Source organism: Acomys russatus, chromosome 2 (assembly GCF_903995435.1).
Source record: "Acomys russatus chromosome 2, mAcoRus1.1, whole genome shotgun sequence".
NCBI lineage: Eukaryota > Metazoa > Chordata > Mammalia > Rodentia > Muridae > Acomys > Acomys russatus.
The window spans coordinates 96,780,773-96,795,095 of NC_067138.1; the positions used below are offsets into that span (position 1 = coordinate 96,780,773).

A 14,323-nucleotide genomic window follows, 5' to 3' on the forward strand; every position below is an offset into this window, starting at 1 on the left:
CTCATCAATAGATTTTACTAAGATGTACTGTCTACTTACTACATGCCAGTAAGCATCCTAGATTTATATGAATTTTTACTTATAATTTCCATAGCAGTTCTATGATGAGTTACTAGTGCTATACTACTCCATCTCACATTGTGTAAAGACACTGATGGCAGAAAGTTAAAGCTACTGTGGTATATAGCCTCCATAGACGGCACTACATGAAGTACATGGATGGTGTACTTCTGCCTCTCCCTATAGGTACAAGTGGCTCCTCCTCTTCAGGAAGGGATGACATCTCTGTTCCTTTCTTTTCACCTATGCTGGATACAGAGAAACTCTGAGAGGTGGCACTCCAGCATTTACAGCGTGGCATCAGTGGTAGGCTGGAGGTTAAAGGAATGAAATTCTACCCACCCACTTGCAACTGGGCAGTCATAAGTTCATTTCGAACTTGATGGAGTCTACTAACAAGGGCAAATTCACCCATCTGGCATTCAAGCTAAACATAAGCATGGAGGCTACCTATCTCAAAAGGAAGATCATTGGCATTTGGAATCTCACAGCACAGTATCTTAAATGTCCCAGATATAATATACCAAAACACAGGAAAATAATAACAAGTCCATCGTCCCCTCCACCAAGAGTATTCATATACTGGAATTATCTGAGTAATTATGTTCTCTTTTTTAAAATTATGTTCTCTTTAGATGAAATAAATAAAAATGACCTCCAACAAAACTATCTCTTATGCTATTTAGATGAAGAATTGGCAACTGGAGTTATGGAAACCCCAGGGGGCTGCTGTTCTCAGTCGCTTGGAAGCGGGCAACCGGAGGAAAGATGGCTTATATCTCAAACGGACAAGTGTTGGACAGCCGGAATCAGTCCCCATGGAGACTGTCTTTTATAACAGATTTCTTCTGGGGAATAGCAGAATTTGTGGGCTTTTTTTTTTTCTTCAAAATTCTGCTTCAGAAAGATGTGTAAAAAGAAGAGTCTATGGCAGCTCCTCTGATTCCATATACAATGATGGAAGAGGGCCACCAGGAACCCTTCCATGAAGAAGGGGTCAAATCAACCATTTTTGTGGTCCCAACCCTCCTCCAACGGCTGGTGGTTGAGGAAGGTGAACGTCTGGTCTAAGAAGCAGACAGCCAGACATGTGCATGCATAGAAGGAAGCCAACAAGAGGGGAAGAGGACAAGATGGCACCTGTCTAAATAAGATTGCTCTGTGTCCTCACGGAGTGGGGAATTCCTTCTGCAGGATCTGGCCGGACCAACATACAGTTCTAAAAATGTACATGCTTGTCTCCTTATGTCTTTTGTATAGCTTAGTAAATTTTTAATATAGTTTTAATAAGTAAATATTTTAGGTTGCAGAACTTGACTCTTCATCTCTATATGATTCAACCCCAAGTCTTTGATCTGGAAGAAATAAAGGCCATATGTTTAGTCCTGGTTTTCTGTTTGGGTATTTAGTTATTGCTTGGCTTTTTCAGGCCACCATGCCCTGCTCAGTCCTATTAATGTCATTTTCAGCTTTCGAAATACTGTTAATTGTTATTTTGCTCTTATTTTATAAACAAACTACAACATAATTGTTTACGTTAAAAAAAAAAAAAAGAACTGACAACTAAAACTGTGCATCTTTTCTTTCTTAAGACATAGAAGTCACTTGCTCCTTACCAATAAGGATAATTTGCTCACCTGTAAGCACATATTGATAACTCTTATTTTCCAAAGAACCAGAGAATATATTATGCATTTAAATCATCTAGAAAACCTGGAGCCACTGCAACACACAGAATGCAAATAAGGCTAATACCACCATTTCTTTGAACTCCTCTGTTTTCCATAGATTTCACATGTACTCTTTTGCTTAGTATCTCTTTCTAAACTCTTAAAACTGTAATAAAAATATTTGGGACATGCTAAATGAAAGAAACAAGTAATTTTATCTCGATGCTATCTTTTGCTTACCCTTGTCAGCAATTAAAGTGTGCTTTCTCTTTCTGATGAAAACAATTGACAGATGATTGTTGAGGGTTAAGACCCTGGGGCCAGAAATGTCTTTTATGATCTTTCCTCATGGGATTTTAGGTTTATATAGTATGAATCAAATGGTCCCCAAAGAGTACCTTTGCCTAACGTCTCCCATAAAACCTCAAATTACAGTTTGTGTGCATTAAACATGTTTCATGTCTTTTCTCTTTAACTAAAAGATGCCAAGGGAGGTAGAGGTGAATGATGAAGGCCCAGGTAACATAGAAGGAGCTTGGGCTGTATTGGATGTACTGCTCATCCCTAGCCCTGTGCAACTTTTAACCTCTTCAGCTCTGATGAGTTCTTTGAGAAGTGTAGATACCCCATTTAGTTATGTGCTGCACTTGACAGAGTAGCAAGAAAGTGAAACAGAATAGCATGTGTGTGTTTAAAACATAGCAAGTTCCATGTATACAAGAGATTACTGTCAGCAAACAACATTCATAGAAATTAGTAGAGTTTTGAACAAATTCAGTCTCATGACAGAAGAAACTGAACAGTAATAAAAGATGTAAGTATGATTTTAGAGCCTTCCATGAAACTAGAAGAAAGATTAGTGGACTAGGGAAATTACTATGCTGGTAAAATTCTTACTACACAAGCATAAGACCTGAGTTTCACCCTTAACATCCGAATAAGAAGTGACATTCACCTGCAATTCCAACACTGAGAGAAGGAGATTGGAGTTTACATGTGGATTCACTATCCAGATGGTCTAGCCGAACTGTGGAGTGCCAGGTTCCATGAGAGACCTTGTATTAGAAATAAGGTAGAGGAGCTAAAGTAATGGCTCTGAGAGCAGCGACTTCTCTTCCAGAGGATGCAGGTTCAATTCCCAGTACCTACATAGCAGCTCAAAGCCATCTGTAACTCTAGGTCCAAGGAATCTGAAGCCCTCTTCTGACCTCCTTGAGCACAAGGCATAGACATGGTATATAGAGTTCCATGCAGGAAAAACACTCATACACACACAAAGAAAAAATAATTTTAAATAATAGGTAGAAATTGACAAAGGAAAATACCTGATGTCAGCCTCTGGTCTCTATATTAAATATGCACAGAGAGAGAGAGAGAGAGAGAGAGAGAGAGAGAGAGAGAGAGAGAGAGAGAAGACAGAGAGACAGAGACAGACAGACAGGCAGACAGACAGACAGACACAGAGACAGAGAGAATGATAAAGAAACTCCTGTAAGCAAAGTCTTCTTTCACTTCATGTTGTCCCTACAGAGATGGTTACTCAGGATGGGTTGTCCTTGCATCAATCAGTGCACATGCTCAGGACCAAAAGGAGCCCTAAAGTTATGTATTATATTTGTGCACATGGCATCAAGATCCAAGAGTGTGTATGACCTCCAAAAGTGTTCACATATTAGACAATTTGCACTGTCTCCATGGTATGGTAACACTCTCCTCCACATGCATTTATCTTTGTTTAAAAGCCATTATCTGTCCTATTATCTCAATACCTGAAAGCTGAAGAGTTTGTGGGAAACCACAAGGCGATAAACATCTAAATGCTGGGGTCTAATCTCATTTTGTTATTAATTAATTGTGTGACACAGAAATTTATCTCATCAGATAATTGAACTAAATATTATACATATTTACTATCTGTGGCTGGTAGACATTTTTTTCCAATTTGCTTTACACTTTTGGCATCTGCTCTTATAAAAAATATGCTGGTCTTAAGGTCTGTTTCCTGAAATAGAGTTTAATTTTCTTGCAGCCAAACTATATCTAACATCACTTAGAGTGGTGACTCGCACTACAGTTTCACAAGTGTGTATATGTGTGGATTCTGATAATTTTGTACTCTGTAGGAGAGGAAGAAAAATACAACTCAAGTTAAGGAAAAAATACCCTCAAAAATATTTCTTTGCAACTGGATTTAGAGATCTTTGATAAGGTTAGATCTTGAAAAATGTTAAGATAGTAAATTCTACCAAAGAAAAATGGCAAAAGTTCAGGTTTAACAATCAAAAGACCTGAGTGGAGGAACCGTTGGCTCTGCTACCACTTGAGGCTATTGACTTCATGGAGTGGTGATTTAGGACAGGATCTAGCTTCTGAATCATATTGCTTGTGGCAATTAAACATATGAAAATAAAAGCCTTGCACAGGTAAGGGAGCCAATAAGTGGTAACTTTAGAATGACGATGCTAGTGATTATTTGGGTTAGGGAAAGAAGTTAAAAAGAATTCTAGTGTCCTACAGAAGCAAATTCATCTTTATCAACTAAGAACAAAATTGTCTTGTCCAATCAGCTTCATGAAGCCTTTCAAGAATGAATATAGCCTTGGATTCATTTCGAGATCAAATCCATGACCTCTGGCTTCTTTACCCCTTTTTTTTTAATTGAAAAATAAGATCATTCATATTACATCTCAATTGCTATCCCATCCCATGCATCCTCCCATTCCTCCCTCCCTCCCGCTTTCACCCCATTCCCCTTCCCTATGACTGTGACTGCTGGGGACCTCCTCCCCCTGAATATGATGCTAGGGTATCAAGTTTCTTCTTGGTAGTCTGCTACCCTTCCTCCGAGTGCCATCAGGCCTCCCCATCAAGGAGGCATGGCCAAATATGGGGCACCAGAGTTCAGCTTCTTTACCCTTTAAGATGCCAAATGCTGAGACTGTCACTTCCCCATGAGGTGCAAGAAACGATGTGCTTTCCAAAATCTAGAACCAAAGGCAATGATTATAGCAGTAATAATAATAATAACAACAATAATAATAATAATAATAATAATAATAATAATAATAATAATGCAGTATAATGTCCACCATTTATTTGGTTCTTTCTATACAGGCCAAGCACAGTAATAATACTTTACATACATTATCTTATTTAATTATCTCATCGATATTAGGTGGGAGGTATTATTATCCCATTAAAATATGAAGAAAGGTCTCAAGGTTCAAAAAGGGTAATAATTGTAAGTGGCAAAATACATACACACTTGCTTACTTCAGTACTTTATTCTGCCTTATTTGAGACACTAAGATACTTAGCCTTGTTGATACTTAACCCAAGCGCCCCAGGTGCTAGGAATGTATGCAAATTTATATTATTATAATTTCAAATTTAGGGCAACAACTGAGAATTCTTATATTTCAACATGTGACCTTACAAAAGTATTTACTATGATAAATTAGTGTGCAATATCTTCACAGGAGTCTACCCTACCCAAAAACAGAGTCACACATATAAAACAGAAAAGATACAAGGAGAAGACTACAGTCTTCACAAACAAGATGCTCTGATTAAATAATCACAATTCTTTTCCTTGCAGCTACACTACAGTATCCAACATGCTACAGACACCACTTCATGTAGTTGTTACAAAAGTTCTGTGAGGTGAATGCTATAGAAGGTCACAAAGGAACAAGAAATACAGTATTTTAGGAAGATCCAATTGAACTGCCCAGGATGGGATGAAGTTTTTTTTTTTAAAGCAAATAACAAGAAATAAATGTAGAACCAAATGCCAATGACATAACAGCATGAGAGCTGTGACTTGATTAGGAGAGTTTCATAACTGATTTACAAATAAGTTGGACATGAATTAACTAGTCATGTTGAATTGCACACTATTGAAAAATTCACAGTCCAGTTTAGTACCTGCTGGAGGTTGGTCTGACGTATTTTGATGCTAATTACTCCTTGCTGTCTCTATACTCCAAGGTTGCTATGTAATCTTGCCTGAGGAACTTCCAGTTTGACCAATAAAGGGCCATCTCACCTGGACAGGGCAAATAGCATAGGTGTGGCTAAGGTTTCCCAGATTTGGGGGAGGGAGAATCTTGGGAAGGAGAGACAGGAGAAGAGCAGGAAGGAAGAATGCTGCCATGGGTTAAAGAAAGGAAGAGCACATGGCAGGCGTGGATGGAGATTTGGTCCAGATGAAGAACATTAGCCAGCATCTGGGATTAGGGATGGGAGGTAGCGCGATAGGAATCATTAGGAGCAGAGAGAGCACAGATGGGAGTGGAGCAGGGTATGGGATACCTGCCCCAATATGGGATGTAGTTTAGGGGATTAACATCTGCCCAGCCCCAGGTTAACTAAGGCTATTTTAAAATATAACAGGTGTCTATGTTTTGACTGATTGCTAGGAGGTTAGAAAATACCACCGTAATAATAATTATAGGCCTGATAATAAACATTATTAGTCCCTACTGGTAAATTAACCACAAGTACCAAAAGCTCCAAGATCCAAATATCAGCCATATCCCTGAAATGAACCTTTAGACTTAGGTATCTGCCATATTTGTCTTTATTTCTTAATTTTCTATACTTCTCCTTGAATTGTTTTAATAGTTCTGTCACCAACTATGCTGGTAGTTACCTCTCCAGCAACCTGTTCACCCACATGCTACTATGTTCCCTACCATGGTCACAATGAACTAACCCCTGGAAGTATAAGCCAGCCCCAGTGAAATATTTTCTTTTGTAAGAGTTGCTTTGGTCGTGGGGTCTCTTCACAGCAATAGAATGGTGAATAGACAACCTGGCTTCTCATTTTTCTTATAAAGCTCAACAAATTGGTTGTGACATCTTCAGATGTAGAATTAACACTTTTATTTAGGGAATTAGTGATAAATACTAGGTCACCTAATAATTCCATACCCTAAGATTTGTTTTGAGGTTTTTTGTTTTTGTTTTTTGTTTTTCATTTTTAGTAAGTTGCTACTGGCTGCTGGTGCTGCTTTCAATGAGATTAAACAAATAGAAGCCTGCCTTCTTTGCTGTACTTTCTACAGTCCTACAGCTTCAAATATCCCTGAAATGATCTCAAATCTGTGGCATTTACTGTGGGACTTTGGTAATTCTTCCCTCTCTCTGTCTCTATCTCTCTCTGTCTCTCTCTCTGTCTCTCTCTCTGTCTCTCTCTCTCTCTCTCTCTCTCTCTCTCTGTCTCTGTCTCTGTCTCTCTCTGTCTCTCTCTCTCTCTCTTTCTCTCTCTCTGTCTCTCTGTCTGTCTCTGTCTCTCTCTCTCTCTCTGTGTATGTGTGTGTGTGTGTGTGTGTGTGTGTGTGTGTGTGTATGACATGTCACATGTGTGAAAATCAGAGGACAGCTTGGGAAACTCAGTTATCTCCTTTCATAATGTGACTGAATTCAGGCCCCCACACTCGGAGGCCTTTATCCCCTGAGTGACATCATTGGCCAAAACTTTGGTAATTCTTGATTAGAATGCCTTATTACAAAGTTACATTCACGTTTCTTCCATGCTACTCTTGCCTAAAGTCTCAATCGGATTCACGGAAAGAATTTTAAAATGAAATTAAACGGGTCTGGTTTTTGCTTTTTAATTTGTTAGTTCCTCTTCTCTTCCTCCCTAGAAATTGTGCTAGGGACACCTGCCACAAATGTGAGTGGTGCTTCTCACAGGGAAGCACTAAAAGATGCTGAGCATGCAAAGATGATCAAGACATAGGCACAGAGAACTAGGCAAGACAGGCCCCCAAAGCCACTCACTCGGCTGACTGGCGCTGTGAAATTGCTGGTCCTGCTGTGTCATCGGCACTCTGCTCCAGCTTTTCTGATGCTCAGCGTTACCCTCCTTTCCTGTGACCCAACTCCTCTCCTGGCCTATGCTTCTGAGGCCGAACCAGAAGAAAGGTCACTTTGGATTGGAAGCAAAATTCAGTGGCAACCAAAGGCACTAAGATAAAAGTTGGCAGCTCCACTCAAGTTCAAGATAGAGAGGCTTCCTCTTTAAGATCAAAATTCCAGATGATCCAAATATAGGCAAATGAGCCCCAGCAGAACATTTGGCTCTCTGTGCTGAATCCAGGAAAGAAGCAGAAATCACCATAGAAGCAGCTCACTTTCACTCTTTCCAACCCCGTGGGCTCTATGCTAATTGCCTACCCCAACAGTGAGATCGCATTTCAAAATATGGTCAAACACAAAACAGCCAAGTCAATCAAGCATTAAGTATTCAAGCACAATTATCCCAACACATGCCCAGTACCAGCCGTGAAGCAGCTTAATTTGGGAGCCGCTCAGTAATCATCTCTCCAGGCAGCTGAGATTTTAACCTCTCCCCTCGGGCCTCCTGTTCAGGGCTCTGGCTTGGCTCTCTCGGTGTGAGAGATCACAAGGGGACCTGCTGCTCCCAGTTCCGAGACCTCATTGAAATTCATGCTAAGGGTGGGGGAGGGGCGCTGCAGAGGCCCCCATTGTTGCGGAGAGCCGGGTGGGAGCAGATGGTCAGACTGGTCACTCAGTCTGCCTGTCAGATGCTCCCTGAAGTGCCCCAGGGACGGGGTGGACTTTCTTTTCACTCACCCCTCTGGTTATGTGTGTTTGCGCAGTGTGTGCAAAGGAGTCTCTATCTTTATCACCCTTCAGACTTCCTGGGCTCTCTGAGGGCAGGAGATGTTTGTCTGCTAAACACACAGAGAGAGAGAGAGAGAGAGAGAGAGAGAGAGAGAGAGAGAGAATAGAGAAGAGAAGAGAGAGAGAGAGAGAGAGAGAGAGAGAGAGAGAGAGAGAGAGAGAGAGAGAGAGAAGTGCGGAAGAGAAACGAATTTCCTTTGTCTCTAATTGACCCTGAGCTATCACCCAGACTCATGGGCACTCAGTTCCTTAACCAATCCCTCCACAGTTGTCACTAGGACTATGGACATGGACTAACATGTGATTAACCAACCCCTACAGCAGTGGTTCTCAACCTGTGGGTAGTGACTACTTTTCACTGGGGTTTCCTACAACCAATCTGCATATCAGATATATATTTATGTTTCTATGCGTAACAGTAGCAAAAATTACAGTTTGAAGTAGGAATGAAACTAATTTTCTGTTTGGGGAGTCACTCTAACATGAGCTGTTCAGGGTTAGGAAGGCTGAGCGCCTCTGCTCTACAGAAAGAGAGATGTGGTAACTAACTCTTCTCCTCCTGTAGAGGGGTGAGCAGACAAGTCAGACTTTTGTCAGCCTTACACTTCCATAAAATGGCAATGTGTAAAGAAGTAAATACACAAGGCCTGGGTTACAGATGCAGCTCTTATTTGCATCAGTCAGGGACAAATACTGAGTCAGCGTTCTACATAAGACTCTTGTCTCTAAAGCATTAGCTGCTGAACACAAATCTTGCTCTCAAAACCTGTTCCCTTTTAAGATTCCACACAGCTTGTGCCAAGGCAGCTATTCCTTGCAGCTCTCAGTTCAGGTTCCCTCTGGCTCAGGATGTTGTTAAGTTTGTTAGTTTTTAAACCACGTGGGCAGCCCCGTGCTTGCTAACGATGCTCCTGTCATCTGGATAACATCGTCATCAACTGAGAGAGACTGGTATCTGAAACTGGGTGGCAAATTCAGTCACATTTATCAGGATAGGTCATCTCCTTTTGTCCGAATACATCAAAGCAGCTTAATAATTTTTCTGAGAAAGGGTCTCTGAAACTATTTATGCACCTTCAAAAAGAAAAAAAATATATATCACTTAGACAAGAATAAAAGAAGCCACTTTAAAATAGAATTAACAAACACTGGCACAGGGCAGACTGCCACCTTACCCTCCCAAACACATCACAGACATTGCTAATCAATCAAGGTCTTAATTGTAGCCTTCTACTTTGCTCCTCCTGGCTCACCAGCAGCCTGTACTAATCAATCTGTGCTGGTATTTTTGGTTGCTGGTATTTGTCATTGTGACTTTGAAGGTAATAAACATATACTCCAACATAAAGTCACAGGAAAGGGGTTCCGCTACCCAAAAGATAATGAGAAGACTCCAAGCTGCAACCTTCACTATTAAAAGGGCATGCCTGTCACTATCAGAAACTTCATTTTGTTTTACAATTGCCCATAAGACACAGCCTGTGGGATGGGTGGGAAGCATCCCAGGAGGAAAAGGAAGAACCTATAGCAACTTAATAAATTAAATACATTCGCTTCAGTGGGTGTCCAGGGAAACAGTGGGCATTCATTTAGTTGCACTAAGGTGGTGACAAAAGGTAGAATGCTCTCCAGTGAGAGGGTTTTTTGAAGTCAAGAAGGCCATTTTCTTGGACATTTCTCCCTAAGTGTGATGAGAGAAATCACTGGGTTTCGTGCCTTTCTTCCTAGTGCATGTCTTTCAGAAATGCTACAGGTCCCTCAGTGAGTAATATTAACCCCCGCCCCAAAATGGCTACCAAGAAATCCCTAAAACAAACAAACAAAAAAATAAAAATAAAAACTACCCACAGCACAGAATACCATCATCCAGGACCTAGCAATTTCTCAGCCTTTTCTTCATGCTACCACAACTAAGAGCAATTTGCCTGCTTAATGGCTTTGGTTTTAGTTACCATTTGTAATACCTGCTTTGCATGTGTGAATGATATCATTTGATGCTCAAAGTGACCCTATAAAACACCTCCACTAAAATATTTTATTAAGTCTTACAGCATTCCTTACACGTATACAATGGCATTTTAATCATATTCACGGCGGCCCCTCTTCCCTCCAACTTTTCCTACATCTACCCCAATCCCTTCAAATTCACAACACACACACACACATACAGGGTATAACGTGTGTGTGTGTGTGTGTGTGTGTGTGTGTGTGTGTGTGTGTGTGTTACTGAATCCAATTTGTGCTGACCACATACTCCTGGTGTTGAGGACATCCACTGGAATGTGGCCAACTACTACCAATGGTCACAGCCTGGAAAAAACTCCCTTCCTCCCCCAGCAGCCAACAACTATCACTATGGTGTCAGCTAGGGCTGGGGCTCATGAGCACCTCCCCCTATACCATAGAATGTTGAAAGGCTTGATCTTGTTCAGTGGAGGACAATTGCTTTGAGTCAAGTGTGCCATGGTCCTGCCATATTCAGAAGTTACTGTTTCACATCAATATTCTCCACCTCTGGCTCTTACAATCCTCCACCCACTCTTCTTGTATGGTCATAGAGACATGGGGTGACAGTGTAAAACATTTATCCCAAATGTAGCTAAGCACTCTACTGACACTTATTCTACACTTTGACCAGTGGAAAGTTTCCCTGTTCTCTGCTGTCCCCTTTCTCAGATGAAGTGTGGAGGCTGTGCTAGTCCTATGGTGATAGACATATTGATTTAGAGTACAGTTTGGTAGGCTGTCCATTTAACAAAATAAGAGCAATAGGTTCACCCCGTGGGTCCAGGAGCTTTCCAAACTTGAGTTGGCCAGATTTATAGTACCAGGCATGCATTTCTTCCATTGGGCTGGAGCTTAAATCCAATCAGAAAGTGATTGGTTAGCCCTAACACATTTGTGCCAACAACATAATCATGTGCATGCCTTGCCCCAGCAGTCATTATTGTAGCCCAGAGGCTTCACAGCTGAGTACAACTCTTGATGATGTCATCTTGCCACCCAGAGCTTAATGAAAGCTACCCAGGAAGGGGGAGCTTACCGTCATGACCAACTTGTGTTCTCCATGACCTTAGCCCATAGTGTGTGATGTCTTCAGCAATAAGGTCTTTGGTAGTCTTCAGGACACCCCTGACCAACAACTCAAGGGGAAGTATCCTACATCGAACACTGGGAGTGTTCTGGGCAGGACATTATCCTCTATGAAGCATGACTGCAATTAAACGCACATGTGCCTGTGCAAGGGGGATGGATTTATAACATAGTAGGTTTCCATGTTTTTTAAAAAATATCTTTAGTATTGGTTATCCTCCTCCCTCCCTTTCCTCTGTCCTACCGATCTCATAATCATTCCCATTTCTAAACAGGTAACTGAGACCCAGTTATATTAAAGTACCTATAGTCACAGATACTAAGATGACCAAACTGGAGCTGAGATCACATTGTTGCTAACAAAGTCAGTGTTCTTTGACCACTTCCTATAAATCTACCTCATGGTTAAATGTCCTGTGCATCTATAATACCCTCTTTCTGTAGCATGAGCTGTCCAAGGTCTTCTCTTTTCCTATATAATTTTGACAAGTTCATGGGCTACATCTGGGTCAATGACAAAGTCTACCCAATAGTTCACCTTCTACAACAGATAAAAATATTCAGGGTACTCCCCTTCTCCCACAGTGACTACCTCACCAGGCTGTGAGGAGTCACAGTTGAGCACTCAATGATAGTTTTAAGCCACAGGTAGATATGACTGTGTTAAAGTTATAAATATCCTACATAAGCTATTTCATTGATGGAAAAGAGACAATGAAATGAAAATGAGATGATTCTGAGAATTAAGCTTGTCTGTGAATATGGCCTGCTCTAATATCAACAATATTTAGTGTCTAGCCTGTAGTAGGCATCAACCAATGCAAACAAGCAGCATAAGAAGCTTCCTCGCTGTGTCAGCATTATGAACCTCTTAATTGCCAAAATGTAAGGAAACCTGTGAGGATAGTGGGATGCCACAAGAAGAATCTAAGTAGTGAGTACATAGGAGTAAAAAATCCATCGATGTGTAACAAATTGGGATGTTCGAAGAAGTGGTACACAGGAAAACACCAGGCCCAAGTGCACTTCCTAAAGCATGTTCTAACCTGTCAAGAAGAGTTCATTGATGAGGAATGGTTGAGATTATTACCACAGTGCACAGAGTCAGAGAGAAAATGCCAACAGTAATTCCCACGTTGAACCTGCTCTAGGAGAGCCAGGGGTCCGTCCAGCAGTGGCCAGCCATGGTGGAGACAGGCCACCTGGAGTCCTGAGGATGTCTTCATTAACTTTCAAGCTCCATTACTTGTTCCCACTCCTTCCTTGTCTATTTTAGGTTCTACTTTCTTTGAACTTCCATGCTGCTTTTCTCTGTGACACAGCTAAGCTGAAAATATTTTTATACAATCAAGTGCATGTTGAGCGAACTTGGAGGAAGTAAAAGTTATCTGTTACATCGCTGCTTTCAGCGCCCTTCCCTAATCACTTTTAAGTACAATAATTAACACAGATATTGGGCAAGGAAACATTCCTAGGAAAAAGTTTGATTTCATCATGCCTAGCATGTGTAACTTGGAGTCTTGAAGGAACTGTTACAGTGATCTCAGCCAGGTTTTACATTAAATGTTATAGTTAGAAGGAAAAAATAAAAGGCAGGCACAATTATTTCTCAAATACTGATAATGCTTGAAGTGCACACACGGGTTCAAGGAGGGTTGGGTAAGCCCGGAGATGTCAAATTAGAGCAGAATAGTGTTGCCTCAAGTCCTGAGCTTTATGTGATAGCACAAGGATGGTGCTGTGAAAGAGGATTAGAAGGCTGGATGTAGGTCAGAGCTGACCCAACTGATGATAGCCTACAAAACCATGGGTATTGGTAGCAGTCAGAAGTTGCTGAGAGAACCAACCTCACATGCCAGTTCCTAGTCTCCCCATCACTAAGGTACAAAGAGTTTGACAGTGGGAAGTGCAGGTTAAAAGGCTGTTGAGCTCTGCCTCCAGCAAAACAAAAGATGGTTCCCAAAAAGCTACTTAAAAATTCAAGCCCCTTCCCCAACCACCTCTAGTGCCACCACCCAATCAAAGATTGAAAAGAGCCCACTGAGCATGCCTACTGCCGGGAGCACAAAGCAGGAGCTTGCCACAAGCTGCTGCAAGCTTCGCGTCTACCATCTGTCCATACATATGCCTGAACAGCCTCTGAGGCTGAATGGCTTCTTCCTATCCTGTGAGTGGCTTTCATTGGCAGACTCCAACCTGGAACCAGTGGGAAAGGAGCTCCTAGAAAACGGCCTTCCCAGCCCTTCCTTTGTAAGGCTGTATATGTGGGTGGAGCTGACTTCAAGCTGACAACTGTCACCTAACAGGACAGCACAGAGAGGTAATGTACTCTGAGGGGGTGTTCAACATAAGCTTCCATGCCTGCCAAATTTCACTCAATGACTTAAAAACTAGTCAGTTTCATACTAAGATATCAGTAGGTAAGAGACAAAAAAAAAAACCATTAGCTAGATCTGGGTAGGGGTTTAAAGTTTACCGCCTATATTGTCTTTGGCTGGTGCCTTAGTTTGAGCGGGACCCCTGGGCCCAAATCTGCCTATCACTGGTGGCACTCAGAGGAAGGACAGCAGGTTACCAAGAAGAGACTTGATACCCTATGAGCATATACACGGGGAGGTAATCCCCCTGAGTCACAGTCATAGGAGAGGGGAGTAAGGGGAAAATGGGAGGGAGGGAAGAATGGGAGGATACAAGGGATGGGATAACCATTGAGATGTAACAAGAATAAATTAATAAAAAATTTTTAAAAAACAGTAAAAAAAAAAAAAACTTACGTGGGAACTTTCAAAAAGACAGACCGCAATTGATCACTACAAATCTGTGATTCTCCAACTTACAAAACAGAA

General features: G+C 41.3%; 1 pseudogene; it reads left to right on the forward strand.

Annotated features, from left to right (window-relative positions):
• Positions 1-804: 804 nt before the first annotated feature.
• LOC127207375 (selenoprotein K-like) lies at positions 805-1,118 on the forward strand (annotated as a pseudogene).
• The last annotated feature ends 13,205 nt before the right edge of the window (positions 1,119-14,323 follow it).